Source organism: Ambystoma mexicanum, chromosome 1q, assembly GCF_040938575.1.
Source record: "Ambystoma mexicanum isolate Mex_15411 chromosome 1q, UKY_AmexF1_1, whole genome shotgun sequence".
NCBI classification, from domain to species: Eukaryota; Metazoa; Chordata; class Amphibia; order Caudata; family Ambystomatidae; genus Ambystoma; species Ambystoma mexicanum.
The window spans coordinates 320,321,694-320,342,417 of record NC_090922.1 but is presented as its reverse complement, the minus strand read 5'-3'; positions in this window follow the sequence as shown (position 1 = coordinate 320,342,417).

Sequence of the window (20,724 nt, the reverse complement as noted above, 5' to 3'; positions counted from 1 at the left end):
AGGACCCAGTTCTTCCCTTTCATAGGGCTCTCCAAAGAACAGTAGTTACAAATTGGGAGACTCATGAGTCTGTTGCAGCAGTCAATAAAGACTTTCCTAAAAAATATAGGCCATCAGGCAGTGACCCTGATTTTCTGAGTAAACAGCCTACACTAGAAAGTCTAGTGGTACAAGCCGCTACCTCCACGAGACAGTCAGCTTATCCATCTATCCCCACAGATAGAGAGGATAAAAAGGTGGACGCTAGGGCCCGCAAGGTATTTTCCTCAGTCGGTATGGCCCTTAAATCTGCAAATGTTACCTGTACCCTGGCCAGGTTTACCCATACCCTGTGGGATTGCGTAAAGACGGCGGCTGAACATATTCCAGAAGGTGAAGAAAGGGAAGGCTTTCTGAATATTGTGAAAGATGGTAAGGAGGCAATGGGGGAATGTCTCCAATCTGGATTGGATACTGTTGACAGCATCAGGAGATCCATACAGCGTAGATTTCCGTGGTTGAGGAAGTCGGGGTTTGCACCAGACGTGCAAGCCAGGCTACTCAACATGCCTTTTGATGGCTCAAGGCTGTTCGGCAGTAAAGCTGATGAGAGCTTCGAAAAATTGCAGACCTCCAAAGCGGCAGCTAAGTCACTTAGCGCCTCTATGCGACAGCCTCAAAAACCTTATTCGGGCTCATCTTCCTGGAGAGGTCGTTCTTTTCGATACTACTCCTCATTTGGTAGAGGTAGAGGACAGGGCACACAGAAAGGTAAAAGAAATTTCCCTCATAGTGGACATGGAAGAGGTGCAAAATCAGCCTCAGCAACGGCATGTTTGCCCTCAACCGCTCCTGCAGCCGCCTCCAAATCTCTCTGAGACCTTAGCACACAAGACTCCGGTGGTAGGCAGAATCTCTCGGCATCTGAACGAATGGCGGGGCATTACTTCATATGCTTGGGCACTGGAAACAGTAGCTCAAGGTTACTGCCTTCCCTTCCTCGGGACCATCCACCGGGAGCCAACACTGTCAAAATTCCAGCTCTGCTCCTTGTGCAGGAAATTTTAACCCTGCTAGAGAAAGGTGCAATAGAACACGTACCTGTAGCGGAGAGCAACAAGGGTTGGTACTCCCCTTACTTTATCATCCCAAAGAAGGACTGAGACCCATCTTGGATTTAAGAAGCTTGAACAAGTTCCTCAGGAAGGACAAGTTCAAGATGGTAACCCTTTCTCAGATCCTTCAGGCTCTCCAACTCCAAGACTGGTTGGTATCATTGGACCTTCAGCATGCTTACTTTCATGTGCCAATCCATCTCAAGCACAGAAAGTACCTGAGGTTCACGGTTGGCGGCTCTCACTGTCAGTTTCTAGTTCTGCTATTCGGGCTGACCTCTGGCCCAAGGGTTTTCACCAAGCTGATGGCGGTTGTGGCGGCGAATCTCAGGAGAGGGGGGATTCACGTCTACCCCTACCTGGAGGATTGGTTGAAAAGAGCTTATTCCCCCGAACAAGCTCAGGAACATCTTGCAATCACCTGCCACTCCCTACACAAGTTGGGCTTCTCGCTCAGTTACAAGAAGTCCCATATGATACCATATGATACCATTCCAAAGACTCCGGTTTATGGGAGCAGTCCTGGATACTTCCTCGGGCAAAGCCTCGCCTCCCGAGGTGAGAGCTCTCCACATTCTGCAGATGGTAACAAAATTCCAGAATGCCCAGTGTCTACGGGCCTACGATTTTCTGAGGTTGCTCGACCTCATGGCGTCCTGCATTTTACTGGTGCCAGAGGCTCGACTGAGGATGAGATCTCTTCAATGGGCCCTCAGAACTCAGTGGTCCCAATTCTCAGGGAGTATGTCAGATCTTCTGCAAGTCCCGCGCAAAGTGGCTCAGGAGCTACTATGGTGGGTTTGCAATAGCAACCATGGCCGGAGATAACAGTAGTGACGGACGCCTCACTCATGGGGTGGGGAGCCCACACCAACGATCTGGCAATCGGCGGTCGTTGGTCTCCATCGGAGTCCAAACTACACATCAACCTGTTGGAGCTGAGAGCGATCAGACTAGCGCTGAAAGCCTTCCTGCCCTCTGTACGGGGAAAGAATGTCCTGATAATGACGGACAACTCAGTGGCCATGTACTACCTCAAGAAGAGAGGAGGCGTAGGGTCACTTCCACTGTGCAGAGAGGCAGTGCAGCTCTGGTTCTGGGCAATACAAGAAGGAATCTCTCTGTCTGCAGTTCACCTAGCCGGGGAGCAGAACACAGTGGCGGACCCTCTGAGCAGGCAGAGCACAGTATCCCACGAGTGGGACTAGCTCAGGAAGTCCTTCAAGACATCTCCGCCATTTGGGGAACCCCTCAGGTGGATCTGTTCGCGACCAGGGTCAGCCAGAAGTGCGAACAGTACTGCTCAAGGGAATTTCCCCCAAGAGGAACTCTAGGGGACGCGTTCGTGGTGGCCTGGGTATTTCCACTCCTATACGCGTTTCCTCCAGTCCACGTGATTCCTCGTGTAATCGGGAGGTTGAGAAAGTTCATGAAAACCATGATCCTAATTGCCCTGGATTGGCCCAGGAGGACATGGTACCCGGACCTTCTGAACATGTCCATCTGCCCTCCAATACGTCTTCCACAAAGAGAGGATATCTTCTCTCGCAAGAGGAAAGTCGGGTTCTCCATCCAGAGGTCAAGACATTCAACCTTCACGCATGGTTTCTGAGAGGTTGAGATATAAGGTTTGGGATCTTCCGGATGATGTAATGGAGATTTTGCTATCGGCCAGAAGGCCAGCAACTAAATCTCTGTACCGGTGTCATTGGAATAAATTCAGTAACTGGTGCAGGGATAAGAATGTGGACCCTTTTCAATGTGGCCTCCATTTTCAAGCGCTCCTCGGAAGAGGTTTCCTACTTCAAAATTCCATTTATCATCCAATTCCTGAAAGGGCTCACTAATGTGTACCCTTCAGTTCCTTTTCATGTCCCGATTTGGGATTACAATCTTGTACTTAAGTTTCTAACTTGTATTCCTTTTGAGCCTCTGCATTCCTGTCCCTTGAGGCTTTTAACATTAAAAACTGTCCTTGTGGCCTTAACCTCAGCCCGCAGGGTTAGTGAGTTGCAGGCTCTCTCATGCAAACCTCCGTACACTATTTTTTACAAGGAAGGACAAAGTGGTACTTGAGGTTAAACCTTCTTTCTTACCAAAAGTAGTTTCTGACTTTCACTTGTCACAAAAAAATCATACTACCAACGTTCTACCGCCCTCCTCATTTGGGCAAAGAAGAGGAGAGGTTTCATAGACTGGACCCAAAAAGGGCTCTCAGTTTTTATATATCAAGAATGTCAAAATTGCGTCAGATGACCCACTTTTTGTGGGTTATACTGGCCATAAATTGGGACTAGCAGTGACTAAACAGACCATATCCCGCTAGATAATTTTGGCTATAGTGGAGTTCTACAGATTGGCCGGAAAGGACCCACCGGATGGGCTTCGAGCCCATTCCACAAGGGGTATGGCTACTTCTGCGGCTCTGAAGAGGGGAGTACCTGGAACGGATATTTGTTCAGCCGCAACATGGGCATCAATGCATACCTTTTATTAAGCATTACTGCTTAGATGTCTCTTCTTCCCATGAAGGATGATTTGCTAAGGTGGTACTACATTCCGTCCACGATACAAATAATGAGTACTCCCACCTCCTAAATTACCACTTCTATGGGAGTCTATCATAAGATGAGGAGTACGTGGGAGGACACAATTCATTTGAAGAACAAGTTACTTACCAACTGTAATGTTCTTTCGACTGGATGTTCCTCCCACGTATTCCTCATCGACCCTCCCATCCTACCCCACAGTACAGTTTGCGTTATTTACACTTCTCTCTCACAAAGAGTTTTCAGTCATGAGGCACGCCTGGGTGTTCCTTGAATATTTCCTCTACAAAACAGAACTGAAGCCAACGGGCGTGCCGCAAAAAGCTACTTGCTACTTATACTGATGGTGACGTTGACACGGTACGGAGCCCGTCAAGGGACATAGATGCCACGACCTCATGCACAGCGCCCTCTGTCGAGAATTATTTTTACCGAATTCCGAAGCAGCGAAGCTGGCGAGATACGAATATTATAAGATGAGGAATACGTGGGAGGAACATCCAGTCGAAAGAACGTTACCGTTGGTAAGTAACTTGTTCTTCTAGAGTTAGAAGAGGGTCCAGGGCCTTTACAGAAGACGCCCTAGCAGGATTCTAGCAGTGGAACTGGGTGCACTGGATGAGAGGCCTACCCATCACAGAAAACACCCCACAGCTACACAGAAATCCTAAGGGACTTAAGGTAAGTACATACCCAAGCGAATACAGTAACTCAGCATTGAAGAAGATTTTGCAGGAGGAAGACTTCAGGATCTGCAGCCAAAAACCCGGTCAGTGGATTCCTTGTCGTGGTGACTAAAATCAAGACCTCAGAAGAAATTTAATAGCAGGGATCAATTAAGAAGGCTCTAGGCAAGGTTTTCCTCACATCTGAATGCTGTTCTGTGGAGTTGGCGCATTTTCAAGGAGCACAGAAGAAGACAGAAAATCGTGGTTGAATTCTCGCCATTACAAAAGTCCAGCACTCTGTTGAGGGGACTTTTTTTGCACTCGATTCGTGTCTCTGGAGATACACCAGGATGCCCATGAAGTTTCAGTGAGATTTGGAATTCGGAAGACCCTGCACTGTACAATGGCTCTAGGTCCCAGGGTATTGGGGGTATTGCAGCCCCGCAAGGTCGCTGCAACGCGTGGGATGGCTCAACATGGCTGTCTTCTTGACTCTAGTGGGGCTCACCAGGCTCTGGGTCAGGGTCATCGTTTCTGGGGTCCCCAGGTCGATTGGAAGGAAGAGCTGCTTTTCCTTCATCATCCTCTTTGGTTTCAGTTCCAGTGGTCAACTTGAACTACAGCATAATTTCTGCATTCTCTGCCTGCATTTTACACCAAGGGGCGGTCTGGTTGTCAAATCAGGACAGCCACCCCCCCCCCCCCACTGGGATTTGTCCCCATTCAGGCAAGGAGGAAGACAAAGGGCTGTGGAGTTTTGGACTCCTCCCTCACTTCCTGCCTTCACAGACAGACTGGAGTCTGGACGGGGAGTCCAGGGGACTCCCGCCGAAGATACAGATCACACAAAGGAATTTCCCACCCTGGATGTCAGGGGAAGGAACACGAAAGGACAGGAAACACTAGAATGGCAAAATAAAGAAGACGGGGGCCCTTTTGGTAAAATGGGCACCCTTCAGTGCCTTTACTGCAGCTGTGAACTCAGCCCGCGGTAAAGGTGCACCAAATTAATTCAAGGTATCACCGCCACCAGCCATTTAACGTAAGCTTGGCCTTGTTACAGAATTGTTACAGTTTTAGTGTGAAAGGAGATACATTATATCTCCCCGGCTTCACAGAAAAAAATGTAAAAAGGATCCAAAGATCCTTTCTACCCTTGGGAACTGTGGTTCTCTCAAGGTTAGCAAAAGAAAGTTAAAAGCGGAGCCCCTAGGGCAGCCCAGCAAGAACAGGCACTTATTGCCAAAAAGCTGTTAAAGAGGGTAACTATAAAAAGACACTATGGAGAGTCAAAAAAAAGAGTAAAATATTCTGTGAGTGTGGAAAAAGGTTCCTACTCACTGAGGTATTAAGGAAAAATATCCCACTAGTAAAGAAAAAAGTTCTGTGGTTGACCCAGGTCAGGAAGATTTACCATTTCTATGAAAATCTTATCTAACAGGCAATGTGGTGGCCGAGATGAGCCACGTACTGGTTGAAAAGCCAGGGAGAGAGGTTGGACCCCTGGGAAACTCCTCAGGTAGAGAATGAGCTAGAGGAAGGTAAGGACCCAAGTTGGACATGGGAGGGTCGATCTGAGAGGAAAGAGGTCAGCCAGGCCACGGCCTGATCAATGATGCCCAGGTTATCACGGAGATGGTTGAGCAGGATGGCATGGTTAACCGTGACCGTGTCAAAGGCAGAAGAGAGATAGAGTAGAGAATGAGGTTGGCAAGCAGGTCTTCACATATGTTCAAGAGAGCGGTTTCTGTGCTTCTGGCAGCTCTGAAGCCAGACTGATGGTCATGGAGACAACCAACAGAATCAGTTTGAAGATTAAGCTGGTAGATGGCCAGCTTTTCTAGAAGTTTGCCCAGGATTCTACGTCCCAGAACCGGTGGAGGCGACTTAATAATGGATTCATGGTGCTGGTGGAGCCAGAAAGACACATCATGTGCCTCTGAACTGTCAGCATCTCCCTGCCCATTACGGTTTCCTTTTTGAGCATTCTGTCCAATAGAGTGTATAGCCAGGTAGCCCTGCCAGAGGAACACAGACCATGGCTTACTTTGTGCAGAAAGTTGCCCTTATTAACTATAGCAACTGTAATGGCACTAAATTAGGCTTTTCTGGTTTCACTACATATCCCTACTGGTCCAGGCACTGTCAAACCCTGTGCAGATGTCAGAGTGTCGTAATCCTGCTTGATGCCGGGACATCCAGTCGTCCAGATATCAGTGAACCTGAATCCCTTCTTGATGTAGGACAGCCACTAGGGGAGTCAAGAGTTCAGTGAACACCTTGGGGGCAGACATCAGGCCAATTCTGAACTGGATGTTTTCTTCCCCGGTTGCAAATCTCAGGAATTGTTTGTGCCTCCCGAGGATCGGAATCTGGTAATAGGCATCCTGGGGATCCATCGATGCCAGCCAATCCCTCTTCCAAAGCCCTAAAATCATCTTCTGTAGGGCCTCCCTTTTGAAGCATCTTGTTATAACAAATTTGCTCAGAACCTTTAAGTCTATAATCTGTCTAAATTCACGTATTCTGAGGGGTAGCAAAAAAGTCTATCTGGGGAGTCCCGAATCTGCAGTATATTTCCAGAAAAACATGACAATGGAATGACATCTCCCATGGATTCGGGAATTTCCCACTGAGTTTGCATATCGTCACATTGTCTATTCCCTTGATGTGAATGGCCTCCAGCCCATCACCCCTGACCATGCCCCGCAGGCAGCCCATCCACCCTGACCATGCCCCGCAGCCAGCCCATCACCCCTGACCATGATCCGCAGGCTGCCCACATGGCACCATGCACTTGTGAGCCCCCACTCATGTCCCCAGCACCAGTGACAGGCACCTGCCAGCAGGCCCCGACTCCTGCCCCCCCCCACCAGTGACGGGCACCTGCCAGCAGGCCCCAACTCATGACCCCCCTCCCCCATTGACGGCAACCTGCCAGCAGGCCCCGACACATGTGTTCCCAACAAACATGTTGTCACAACACAGGACCATGTCAGAAATGCCAACCGAAATCCCACCTCACGCTGCACCACCCCACCAGTGCAAACACACAACCATCCATTGTACCCACTCCTCAGTAAATGCCCCATGGTATGACATTCACAATAGCACACATGCATGCCCCCAAAGACATGTCCAACAGAGCCACACAGTAGTGACACATGACTGAGCCAATGCTGACTGACATATGCACAAAACGAATGATCGTACACCACACCAATAATGAACAGTTGTGAAATGTATTAAAATAATCATAAATGACAAAATGCAAAGAAAACATGAAAATGAAAAAGTCATGACAGTCCAGTGAAAACAAATGCAAAATCCCAGAAAAATGAAAATAAAGAAAAATGTTAACTGAATAGTGGTCCATTTCCAAAGTCCAATAATCGAAATCCAAAACAAAAACCATTCCTTCGTAGGATAAAAAAATAAATATGTACAGGTCCTGAACTATTTACACTGAAAGTCTGAAGGGTCCATGATCCCATGACAAAATGAAACCTACCTAAAACCCTATAAATAACAAAACTATATACAAAAAGTTGAGCAAAGTCTGTGGACTCAAAAACAGAAAAAAACAAAATTAAACCTAACCCTAAATAACTATATACAAAGGCGGCGGGCTAGTCCGATGGCTCACTTCTTGATGTTCCGGGCCAGGGCATCATCGAACTCCACGTCGATGTCATGGAGGCAGGCATGTTCCTGGCCTCGAGGGCTCGCAGGGATTCTGCCATGGACTCCTCCAACTCCCTGCGAGTTGCCACGAGGCACTCAGCCCGCCTCAACGCCCGGTGCATGGAGTTCTCCGCCCTGACCATCGTGAGCCGTGCCCTCTCCACCTGCCGCTGCTCTGCAGCAATTTCTTGGCCCAACCGCTGCCACACGGAAGACACTTGCAGTCCTGGGTCCTCCTGCCCATCGGCCGATGCCTGCCCCCGGGATGTTGTCCCCAAGTCTTGATGCCTCCTACGTTGAGCTTGCTGCTTCCTAGATGACACGTGCCTGTGCCACCACAACAGTCTCCGGTACAATGGTATCCCTGGTGGTGTCGTGCACGTGCCCTGCTCGTAGATGCCTGCACATCCTCCATTGGCTGGGGTCCAGTTGGTGGTGTGACCACCCCTGATGGACCTCCGACTCCCGACTGTGGCAGGGATGTGGTCTCCACCAGCCTGGCCATATGCTGAGGGGCAGGTCCACAGTGTGCCCAGGTGAGACAAGGGCGGGAAGACTGGCACATAGGGGGTGCAGTTGAGGAGGGGGTCGCAAGAGCGTCCAGCACATGGAGGAACCCTGTGCCGGTGACCTGTCCCAGCAAGTCGAGGCGGGAACACAGGTATTCGAAATGACGTGTATTGTCATGCCTAGAACCCTGCACGTCATCCCTAATCCCACGTGTGCGCAATGCAACACCGACTAGGACAGGCTCAATTTGGTCACGGATTGCCACGTCCGCAGGGAGAGGAAGGCCAGTTGTTGTAGACGCATCCCCTCCCTGCGAACAGGTCTGGACAAAGGCATCCCTGCTGGTGCTGGATGATGCAGTTGCAAGATCAGGGGCAGGATTACACACAGAAACCTCCACGGTGGCCTGTGCTGCCTCCTGCCCCCTGCCCCTGGACTGCACCACTTGCACCAGTGGAACCACCCCCTCCAGGCCCCGTGTGTGGGGCTGATACGGCCTCCTCCTCAACCACACCCCCCACCAACCTGGATCACTCCATGCCGTCTTCCTCAGTATGCCCCTGTGGGGGCTCACCTGCCCCTTCTGCTGCCGAGGAGTCCACCTCCAACCATCGCCTCTTGGACCCCCCCTCGGCAGCTGCGGCCATGGACGTGGCACCAGACTGTTCACTCCCAGAAGATATTACAACCTGGGAGGGAAGCTGGGCCTTGCGTCTCCGGCTGGTGGTGGCATCCCTGCCGCTGGGCTCCACAGCACCGTCTCCGCCCTCTTCATCAGTCGATGCTGCGGACAGGGAGAGACAGAACACAGGCATCAGGGCACCATACAATGGTCTGCAAGACACATAACAATTGCACATGAGTGGTAGTGTCAGAAATCACAGACGCCATCACACACCCCAACATTCAGGTCAATTGAACACACACACATGCACAAACATGCAGGGAACGTGCAACAGGCATCAGCATCCATACACACGTAACTGCATGAACATCCAAAGGTTGGCATGATGTCACAAGCAACATGGGGAGTGCCAATCACATGCACACACACCACCAGACAGACATGCATCTGTACATCTCCACCTCCTGTCACAGTGCAATCATGGGCAACTATGTCACATCTGCCAATCAGGTACCCAGATGTCCGTGTCACATGCATCCAGTCACACACATACCAAACAGACACACGCACATGTACACCATGCACGTACATGAAGGTGGGACCAGCATCCATGTGTGTCACCCCAACCATGGCATAGTACATACCCAGAAATGCAAACATGTGTGCATCTCCACATGCAGTTGGGCATCCTGCATTGGAACACATACACCATTGATGTGCATCACACCTGACTGGGGTCACATGCAGCACGGTCATGTCCCTGCACACACACATCCATACATGGACCATGTCAGACATATGTCCAAGCTGCACACTCCTGCCTCAACATGCAGTGTGTGGAATGGGAAAGCTCAGGCACTCACTGCTCGACTCCAGACCGGTCTGCCTCTCTGGGACCTGGTGGTGAAGCACTGGGTTGCTGCGTTCCAGGACCCTCATCTGGTCGATGGTAAGTTGGACATCCGCTGCACGCAAGAGGCGCTGGGCCTTCCTGAGGGTCCTGGACCTGAAGTTCTCCCAGCGCTTCTGGACGTATTTCAAGTCGCGGGTTGCCACCCCTTCCGCGTTGATGGCAACCACGATGATCGACCAGGTCCTCTTCCGTCTTTCCTTGTCGGCGCACAGTCATCTGAAGAGGGCATCGTAATGGCCCAGGACTTGCTCCTCCAGGATGCCAACTTCTCTGGCTGAGAAGCTGACAGCCCTCTGCCTCTCTGGCTGGGGGCCATTGGTCTCAGATGGTGTTTGCCCCAACATGGCAACCCCCGAGGCAGGTGTGGGTGGGCACATGTCCCTGGGGCAGTGTTGTCATCTGCTGTCCCAAGCAGCCGGGTGGTGGCAACTACATGGGCAGATGCATCCAACACCACCACGGCTGTGAGTCTGCCAGCCAGAACTGTGTCGGCCACAGACCTTTGCACTGCAGCAGTTGCTGCGCTGGGTCCTGGCAGCAGCACCCAGCAGCCACTGATGCAAGTCAGGGATTCCGTCCTGGTTACACGAGCCACTCCCTTGGTCCAGTCCACCAGCGCCACTGCCCCTACTGATCAGGGCGGCATTTGCCAGTCTGGGTCCGTACCACCGCCAAAGAGGAGGAAGGTTGCTCCTGCCTAAGAGGCTGGGACCCCAGACACGGCTCCGGCACATCGAGGAAGAAGCCTTTCAACAAGCAGGACTGGACTTCCTTGTGGGCTACGTGTCAGAACACGAACGCAATATACTAGTGGTCCCAAATTGCCATACTACGCCTGCCCAGCGTTGGGTGCACTGGCAGCATATTGCAGATGGTGTTAATGCATTTGAATATCAGGTGTGCACAGCTCAGGACTGCAAAAAACGTTGGGATGACCTCTGACGCTGTGCAAAGCAAAAGCGTGCCTCCAATTATGCCATGACTCTGGTGACTGGCAGTGGACCACCACCTGAGGAGGAAGAACTCAATCCGTACGAGGAGATCGCTGCAGAGTTCATCCAGGCAGAATTGATCCAAGGAGTGGGAAAGATGCTGGATTATGATGCATCGTCCGGTGAGTGTTGTTGCGTGTTTCTCCAGCCCATTGTCACGACCCTCGCCCAAAACCTCCTCTGGCAAACCCATTGGCCAGGTGGAGTCAGGACTCGGGCCTCTAGAGCCTGGCATCCTCTTCAAAAGCCCTCATGGGGCCAGTCCTGGCGCCTATGGTGCCAGGCTCATACACCATGAAAAACAATGTGCTTGGGAACTACTTTATTGTATTGTCAGCCAACATGGAGGCATCCACATAGCTTGGTTCCTAAGAACCAAGCTATGCGGTCTAGTGTTTTGGGTGTGGCAGCCTAGGGACTACTTTACCTGGTCTATTTTGTTGGGGCTATTTAAACCACACCCGAGCAAGACAACACGCTTTGCGTTACTTTGCAGCTTGCAACGTGACGCTCACCGTGTCCAGCTATTCCCTCGAACCTCGGAGAAGCAGAACCTGCAAGGAGACAAAAGGAACATCATTAGCAGCAGCATCTTACCTGCGGTCTTCATCTTTAAACACTCGCAGCTACTGAGAACAGCTTCCTCGAATCTGCATGCCTCCTGGACAGAAAGACCTGAAAGAGGAAGATAGAGGCAACATTAAGGAAAGCAGTAGAGACATTTACAAATTACGAACTGCTCAAAAGGCTTACCTGGCTGGTCGCCTCTCGGCTGGCACCACTCCGGACATTCCACTCGCGCTGAAGAACACCGCGACCTGCAAGGAGGGAAAACACAGGTTAGCAAAGACAAGACTTTGCAGCGCTGCACATAGCGCTTACTTACCGCATCATAGCGCTCTTAATGCGCCATCATTTACCAGCGGGGCTCAACCAAGCCAGTTCGCCGCGCTGAAGCTCTGCATACCTAAGGGAGAAAAAAGAGACATTTTAAACAAAGAAAGGCATGCAGGATAGCAACAAAACTAAAGAACAGCAATAAGACCTACCTGAACAATATCAAACTGGCCGGCGTCAGTGAAGTAACTGGACCGCACTCGCCCATGAAAGACAACACGCCCCTGCAAAGAAGGCAGGACGGAGAGCACGCCTAATTCTACCACAAGGTGAGTAGAGGGCGCCAGAGGGACTGAACTCATACGGGGGTGGAGGCAGGATACTTACCCCAGTCGGTCAGTCTTGAACACAGTCCTCCTGTATTTTCAGGCAGAACCTTCCCCGCAGATCACATCAGGGCAAAGCTGAGAAGCATACCAGCGAGTAACCCGGCTGGGTGGCGTCCCTCTGGATACCAGGTGAGCGTAACAGAATGCGAAGCCTACCATAACAAATCCAACTGGGCGCCATGGAGACATCAGAAATGGACCAATTGGCCCAATTACTAGGAGAGCTTTGTTCTGAGGTTCATTCTGCCCGACAAGAGACTAATGCCCTCTAGAGAGACCTAATAGTGACCAAAGAACGCACTGAAGAGATTAGCAGGCAATACTTACAATCACAGGCAGGACCGACGCCTCTACCTGGAAGCAATCCAATGATGCAAAACCCCGGCATACCACCCACTCCGGTACAGATCACGTTACCTGGAACAGTGCCCTGGGCACCACCAGAAAGGTTCTCAGGCGACCCACGGAAGTATGCAGCACTCATCAATCAGTGCCGCCTTCATTTTCTTTGTATGCCTGGAGCATTTCCAAACGACCACACTCGCGTAGCTTTTGTCTTATCATACCTGAGTGGCAGTGCAGCAGATTGGTCGGTGCCGTTGGTAACCCATGATGATCCTCTAATACATGACTTTGGGGGGTTCCAGAGAGAAATGGAAAACCTTTTTGCTCGCCATACCCAGGAACAAGCAGTAGACAATCAATGAACTCTTGTCCCTCCGACAGGGGAATCAGGACTTGTTAACGTACATTGCTACCTTCAACAAACTGGTAGCCGAAGCTAGGTGGCCAGAAAACAAAAGAACCACGTTATTCCATCGAGGCTTACGAGGCGAATTAAAGGACGTCTTAGCCCAGGTGGTTGATCCACCCAGAGACTGTGCAGAATTCATAAATCTGGTCGTGCAGCTAGACCACCGGTTGCAGGACCGAAAGGCAGACCGGTCTAAGACGTACCCTCGGACCGTGTATGTTCGACCAAGGGAAAACACACCCCGTGTACCTGAAAATGCTGTAGAACCCATGCAGATTGGAGGGATACGGCCTCCATTAACAAAACAAGAGCGGGACAAAAGAAGACAACAACAGCTTTGTTTGTATTGTGGGAAACCAGGACATTTCCTGAAGGACTGTCCAGTAAAACTCCCAAGAAGAACAGTCGGGCCACAGAGAAGGATGAAGCTAAGGAATCGGAAAACTACCAAGCTTGACAAACGTAGAGGTCAGTTTGTCGAGTGAGAAGAAAGAGTTGCTGACCTCGCACTTTGCAATACCAGTGATCTTAATTAACCACCAACAGTTGTCAATAATGCATGCCGTTGAAGCATACATCGATAGCGGAGCAGTTGGAAATTATATTGATCAAGAACTGGCAGCAGAGATGGGGCTTCCTTTGTGTTCTAAGCCAACTATGGACAAGGTAACCACCGTGGATGGGACAGAAATCGCTTCCGGACCAGTAACCCAGGGCACAGCCAGGGTAACCTTGCTGTGCCAGGATGGACATCAGGAGTCTATTTCATTCGATCTCATCAAGGCACCTCAGTTCAGGCTAATACTAGGGATGCCATGGTTGGTTGCTCACAACCCTTTGATAGACTGGCGGGCACGAAAATTAACCTTCCCCCCGTGACTGCTCCCCTGCCTGCTATTACCAAGAGGAGAAACCCGACGTCTGTATCCCCATGACTCCCGGAGTGACAGTATCAACCCTGGGAGCAACTAATACCTTGCCAAATGAATACCATGATTTCCAGGATGTTTTCCGAAAGGACCAAGCCAATACATTGCCGCCGCACAGGCCCTATGACTGTCAGATCGACCTTGTTCCTGGTGCACAAATCCCTTGCGGCAGGATCTACGCTCTCACAGAACCAGAAAACCTTCATTTGAAATCCTATTTAGACCAGTACCTTGCAAACGGATTTATCCATCCTTCGAAGTCCCCCGCAGCCAGTCCTTTTTCTTCGTACCGAAAAAGAAAGGAGACTTGAGAACCTGTATTGACTACCACGCATTGAACCAGATCACCGTGAAGAACCGCTACCACTTGCCACTTATCCCTGAGATGCTAGACCAAGTTAAAGATGCCCAGATTTATACCAAATTGGACCTTCGAGGAGCGTACCACCTGGTCCGAGTCAGAAAAGGAGATGAATGGAAAACCGCCTTCCGTACTAAGTACGGCTTGTTTGAATATCAAGTCATTTCCTTCGGGTTATGCAACGCTCCTGCGGCATTCCAATATTTCATGAATGACGTCTTAAGGGAGTTAATTGATGTGTGAGCCTTAGTGTACATAGACGACATCTTAGTATACTCCGCCTCGGAACAAGATCATGTCAGGCACGTTCGTTCAGTCCTCACCAAGCTCCGTCAACATTGCTTGTTTGCAAAGCTTGAAAAATGCTTTTTTCACGTCACCGAAGTAGAATTTATTGGTTTTATACTTACTCCAGGAGGCATCAGAATGGACGTGCACAAGGTAGATGCCATTCTGAAATGGCCTTCACCAATGCCTCTGAAAGGGGTACACAGCATGCTGGGCTTTGCTAACTTCTACTGCTGGTTCATCCCAGACTTCTCTCAGGTTGTGCACCCAATAACAGTAATATTACGAAAAAATAATAAAAAGGTTGCTTGGACCGACGAAGGAGAAGAAGCCTTTCAGGAACTTAAACAAAGGTTTACCTCTGCTCCAATCCTGCGACATCCTCGTCCAGACCTCCCTTATGTCGTTGAAACTGATGGGTCCAGTCTCGCAATGGGGGCTGTCCTTTCACAGAGAGACCCGGAAACCGGCCAGCAACATTCTGTGGCCTTCTGGTCGAAAAAGTTCTCACCTCCAGAGATTATGCCATCACGGACAAGGAACTCCTGGCTATCAAATCTGCCTTTAAAGCCTGAAGGCACTACCTTCTGGGGGCCAGACACACCATTACAGTCATCACAGACCACCGAAACCTGCAATTTCTCAAAACAGCCAAGGCCCAGTCCTCGCGCCGATTACGGTGGGCCCTTTTCTTTGCCGAATATGATTATGTAATCACATTTCGACCAGGAGTCAGAAACGGAAAGGTGGATGCCTTATCTCGCATGGGCATAGATGAAATAGTATATACAACTCCAAATCCAGTACTGATTATACCTGAAGACAAACTCTTGGGTATCACGACAGCCTTAACACAAGCAGAACTACGAAAAGAAATCCAACTGTAACGCTCACCTGATTCTCGCAGAGGCGCCGGTCTTGACTGGGCGACTACCATATCTTCAAAGGTGATGTGCAGCACCCGATTGGCTCTTTGGGCTGGACCTCTGTGCCCTGTATGCCTGACGTGCAGAGTAAGATGTCTGCAGATAGAAAATACAGGGTTAATGAACTAGAGTTATTGGGGTGTCCCTATCTCTTTCCTCTTCTCCTCTCCTGTAGACCCCCACAGGTTAACGCTCTCACCTTAGGTAAGTGAATGCCGAGCTCTCCATCTGCCTCGGGGCAGGGTGCTGTAGCCAGTTTCTTCACTGGATAGGTAGCGCAGGCCTCTTGACTTCAGAGGACTGCTGTCCGTCGTTTACTGCACGAACGGTAAGTTTCGAGTAACTCAAATGTCTTTAAAGTCTTTAATAATGATGTCTCTTGTTTTGCAGGGTTCCGGCGATGGCGGATGACGGGCTGAAGTGAGTTGAAGATGGAGCCTGTGTGATGAGTAGAAGCGCCTGGAAGCACATAAGTAAGCGCTTGTTGCCAGCTTCACAAAGCGCTCTAACTGTCTTTTTATTTTGCAGGTACAAGTTCGGAGCGGCTGCAGGGTGCCGGGATACCCACTGGGTTAGATGTGGAAAGGAGTAATGGCACGTGAGTATTAAAGTTCCCGAATGTCTTTAAACGCACCTTGTTTTGTCTTTCAGATGCGAGATGCAGCGCCGACTGCCTCCGGAGCGTGCGAAGAGTTGGTAAGCTTTTGTCTTTCAGATGCCGGAATGCAGTGTGAAGACCTCCGGAGCGCACGAAGAGTAGGTAAGCCTTTGCCTTTCAGATGCCGGAATGCTAACCTGTTCTTTCTTGTCTTTATAGGTGTTGCTGAAGACTGGATTCAGGATGGTAAGCCTTTTTCCTTAGGCCCAGGACCGGATGCAGAAGACACGATGAGCGTTCTGCTGCAGAGGGTGCAGAATAACGCAAAGCAAGATTCATCCACCGGGTGTGGTTTAAATAGCCTCCTGTAGTGCTTAGGTGTCTCCTTCCACAGCCACGCCTAAGTAAGAAAAGTGTTCCTGGTAAAAAAAGAGTTTCTGCCTTCCAGAAGAGTTCCAGTGTTCTGAATCTAGGGAGTGGCTCCAGCCCCATCCAACAGGAAAAGTAGTTCCAAACAGAAGAGGATCAGAGGCTCAACTGGCAGGCAAGTAAGCAGCATGGTCTGCTGCAGGTAAGTCCACCCAAGCATTATGAGCCCGGCGCTTCCAGCGCTGGGACTGGGCATATTTATGAGCCTGGTGCCAATGGCGCCAGGACTGGGTCCAAAAGGTCCCAATTGGGACTGGTTGGCACTCGGAACCTGGGTTATGGATCTGCTTCCAAGGGAGTTGGGAAAACCCTGACCTTTTGGAAGCAGAGATCATGACAGTACCCCCCCGTCAAGGCCCCTCCCAAACCGGGCTTCTCCGGGGGTTTTGGCTTGTCAGGAAATGTTCGGTGAAATCTTTTGATTAGGCGAGGAGCGTGGACATATTCAGCAGGTTCCCAGGATCTCTCTTGGGGGCCGTAGCCTTTCCAGTCAATTAGGTAGAATAGTTTAGATTTGGAGATCTTGGAGTCCAGAATGCTTTTGACTTCAAACTCGAGTTCTCCATCAACTTGGATAGGTTTTGGAGATTTGGTTAGTCGGGTTTGAGGTTGCACGGGTTTTAATAGAGAGACGTGGAAGACCGGATGTATCTTCATGTGCGGGGGCAAGTCCAACTTGACCGCTACTGGGTTTACTATGGTAGTGATGGAATAGGGACCAAGGTATCTTGGGTTGAATGTGCGTGGCCCTTTTAGAGATAGATATCTGGTGGATAACCAGACTTGATCCCCTACTTGATAGTGAGGGGCTTCCTTCCGATGTTGATCTGCTCCTTTCTTGTATTGTTCTTTAGCCCTTTGAAGGTGAGAAACAGCTTCCTTAAAGGCTTGGGTGATTGTAGAATGCAGGTAGTCTACTGCTGGTGTTTCAAGATCTTGGAGGGGATCCAACTCCGAGGTTCGAGGGTGACTGCCGTACAAAAGAAAAAACGGGGTTTTCCCAGTTCCCGAATGGACAGAGTTATTGTAGGCATACTCGGCTATCCAAAGGATATCTTTCCAAGTTTTTTCAGTTTGTTGCAGCATGCAGCGTAAATACTGTTCCAGAGTTTGATTGGTCCTCTCGGTTTGTCCGTCGGTCTGAGGGTGGTGACTGGTCAATAGTCTCACATCAATTTGAGCCGACCGACAGCAACTTCGCCAAAAATGAGAAATAAATTGACTACCTCGATCCGAAATTAGAACTGAAGGAAAACCGTGCAGTCGGACGATGTTTTCGAGAAATTCTCGGGCCAGAGTTGCTGCTGTTGGCAAGCCTTTGAGCGGAATGAAATGCGCCATCTTGGAGAATAAGTCCACGATTACTAGAATCGTATTGTATCCGGAGCATGGAGGTAGATCGGTGATGAAGTCCATAGAAAGCGTATGCCAAGGGCGAGGTGGGATGTCAATAGGGCGTAAGAGGCCTGCTGGTCTTTCCTTTTGACTCTTGTTTTGGGCGCATACTCCACAGGACATTATAAAGTCTCTGATATCTTTTTTCCAAGACGGCCACCAGAAGTAGCGCTTGATCTTTTCTGAGGTCTTGGCTATACCGGGATGACCTTCCATTAAAGAGTCGTGATAACAAGAGATTACTTTTTTCGGTAAATCTGTGCTGGGTAGGTATAATCGTTCTTGGAAATACAATAAGTTGTCCTTTACTGCAAAGTCCTTTCCCTGCAGATGCCAATTCTGTATGTCTGCTGGAGTTACAAGTTGCCTGGCTTTATCCTTAACTTCCTCTATGGATTCTGTGGTGATTACACCCAGAATTCTTTGTTCGGGAATGATTGGTACAGGTTTAGGGTTGATCAAGTGTTCTTCCACTCCCATCCGAGAAAGGGCATCGGCTTTACCGTTCTTGGTACCAGGTCGATAGGTAATTATGAAGTCAAACTCGGCAAAGAATAATGCCCAACGGAGTTGTCTAGAGGATTGGGCTTTTGCGGTTTTCAAATATTGCAGGTTTCGGTGATCCGTAATCACAGTAACGGTGTGTCGGGCCCCCAGCAGATAATGCCGCCAAGCCTTAAAGGCAGACTTGATAGCCAGAAGTTCCTTGTCAGTAATTGTGTAATTGACTTCAGGAGGCGAGAATTTGCGGGACCAAAATGCCACGGGATGCAACTGATTGGTTACCGGGTCCTTTTGTGATAGAACTGCCCCCATGGCAAGGCTTGAAGCATCAGTTTCCACGATATAGGGGATTTCGGGGCGAGGGTGTTTTAAGATTGGTGCAGAGATAAATTTAGTCTTCAAATCCTGGAAAGCTTGTTCCGCCTCGGTAGACCATTCAAAACGTTTGTTTTTCTTTAACAAGGCAGTGATGGGCTGGACTATTCGAGAGAACTCGGGGATAAACCTGCGGTAAAAGTTAGCGAAGCCTAACATGCTTTGCACACCTTTTACGGAGGATGGTGATGGCCATTTGAGAACTGCATCGACCTTCTTTGAATCCATACGCACTCCGCCAGGTGATAATATGAATCCCAAGAATTCAACTTCAGTCACGTTGAAAACACATTTTTCCAACTTAGCGAAAAGTTTGTGTTGACGCAATCTTTCGAGGACCATTTTCACGTGTTTCCGATGTTCAGATTCCGATGAAGAATAAACGAGAATGTCGTCGATGTAAACAACAACACACACATCTATGAGGTCTCTGAGGACATCGTTCATAAAATATTGAAAGGCGGCCGGGGCATTGCAAAGTCCGAAGGGCATGACCTGATATTCAAATAGCCCATACTTGGTGCGGAAGGCCGTCTTCCATTCATCGCCCTCTTTTACTCGTACCAAGTGGTAAGCTCCTCTAAGATCCAGCTTTGTATATATGCATGCTTTTCTGACTTGGTCCAGGAGTTCAGGGATCAAAGGTAACGGATATCTATTCTTAACGGTGATCTGGTTCAGGGAGCGATAATCGATACAAGTTCTAAGGTCTCCTTCCTTTTTTGGAACGAAGAACAAAGCTGAAGAGGCAGGGGACTTGGAGGGACGAATAAACCCATTTGCCAGGTATTGATCCAGGTATTGTCGAAGGTGAAGGTTCTCAGGCTCGGTGAGGGCATAAATTCTACTACAAGGAGGAGTAGATCCAGGTATCAGGTCTATCTGGCAGTCATAAGACCTATGAGGAGGTAGAGAGTTAGCCTGCTCCTTCCGGAAAACATCTTGGTATTCTAGGTATTCAGGAGGTAACTGGGGAGTCTCTGAAGAAATTGCTGCCAGTGCAACACCAGGTGGAGGGTGACACGTAGAGACACATTCTGGAAACTGGACCGTTCTTGCTCACCAATCGATCAGAGGATTGTGTTTCTCTAACCAAGGTATTCCTAGAATAATCTGGAACTGAGGGGCCTTGATCACATCGAACACGATCTTCTCATGGTGTCCATCTTGACTTACTAGCGTCACCTCTTGAGTGGTGTGCGTTACTGGCCCGGAGGCTATCTCCGTACCATCCACCGTAGTAATGACGTCCTTTACAGCCTTGGGACAAAGAGTTAGATTCATCCTCAAAACCATTTCATGATCCACATAATTGCCGATGGCACCGCTGTCGACGTAAGCTTCAATTGCATGTAATCGACCCGGATTATCAGGGCTAATGAGGACCATAGGTATCACGAAATGCGAGGTCATGGAACTGGTTTTCACGCTCGGCAAGAGGACCTCTATTCTTGTCGGGCGAGGTCGTTTCCCTGCTCAGAGTTTGTAACTGTGGTAACTGCAGCTCCTACTGCCTTCTTGGCAGGTTTCACCGGACAGTCTCGAAGAAAGTGCCCTGAGTTTCCGCAATATAGGCATAATTGCAACTGTTTTCTCCTTTCTCGCTCCCTTTGTGTTAGAGGACCTTTCAGACCCCCTATTTGCATGGGTTCCCCGGAGTCTACTCCTTTGGAAGGAGTTGGCGGTTTGGAAAATACTCGAGCATCAAACTTGGAACGATCGGCCTTCCTGTTCTGCAGTCTGTGATCTATTTGAACGACCAAGTCTATATAATCCGAACAGTCTTGTGGGGGATTCACTACTTGGGCTAAAACGTCTTTGAGCTCTCCACATAGACCTCTATAAAACAGCGTAATCCTTTTGTCCTCAGGCCATTGAGTTTCCACTATTAGTCTATTGAAAGA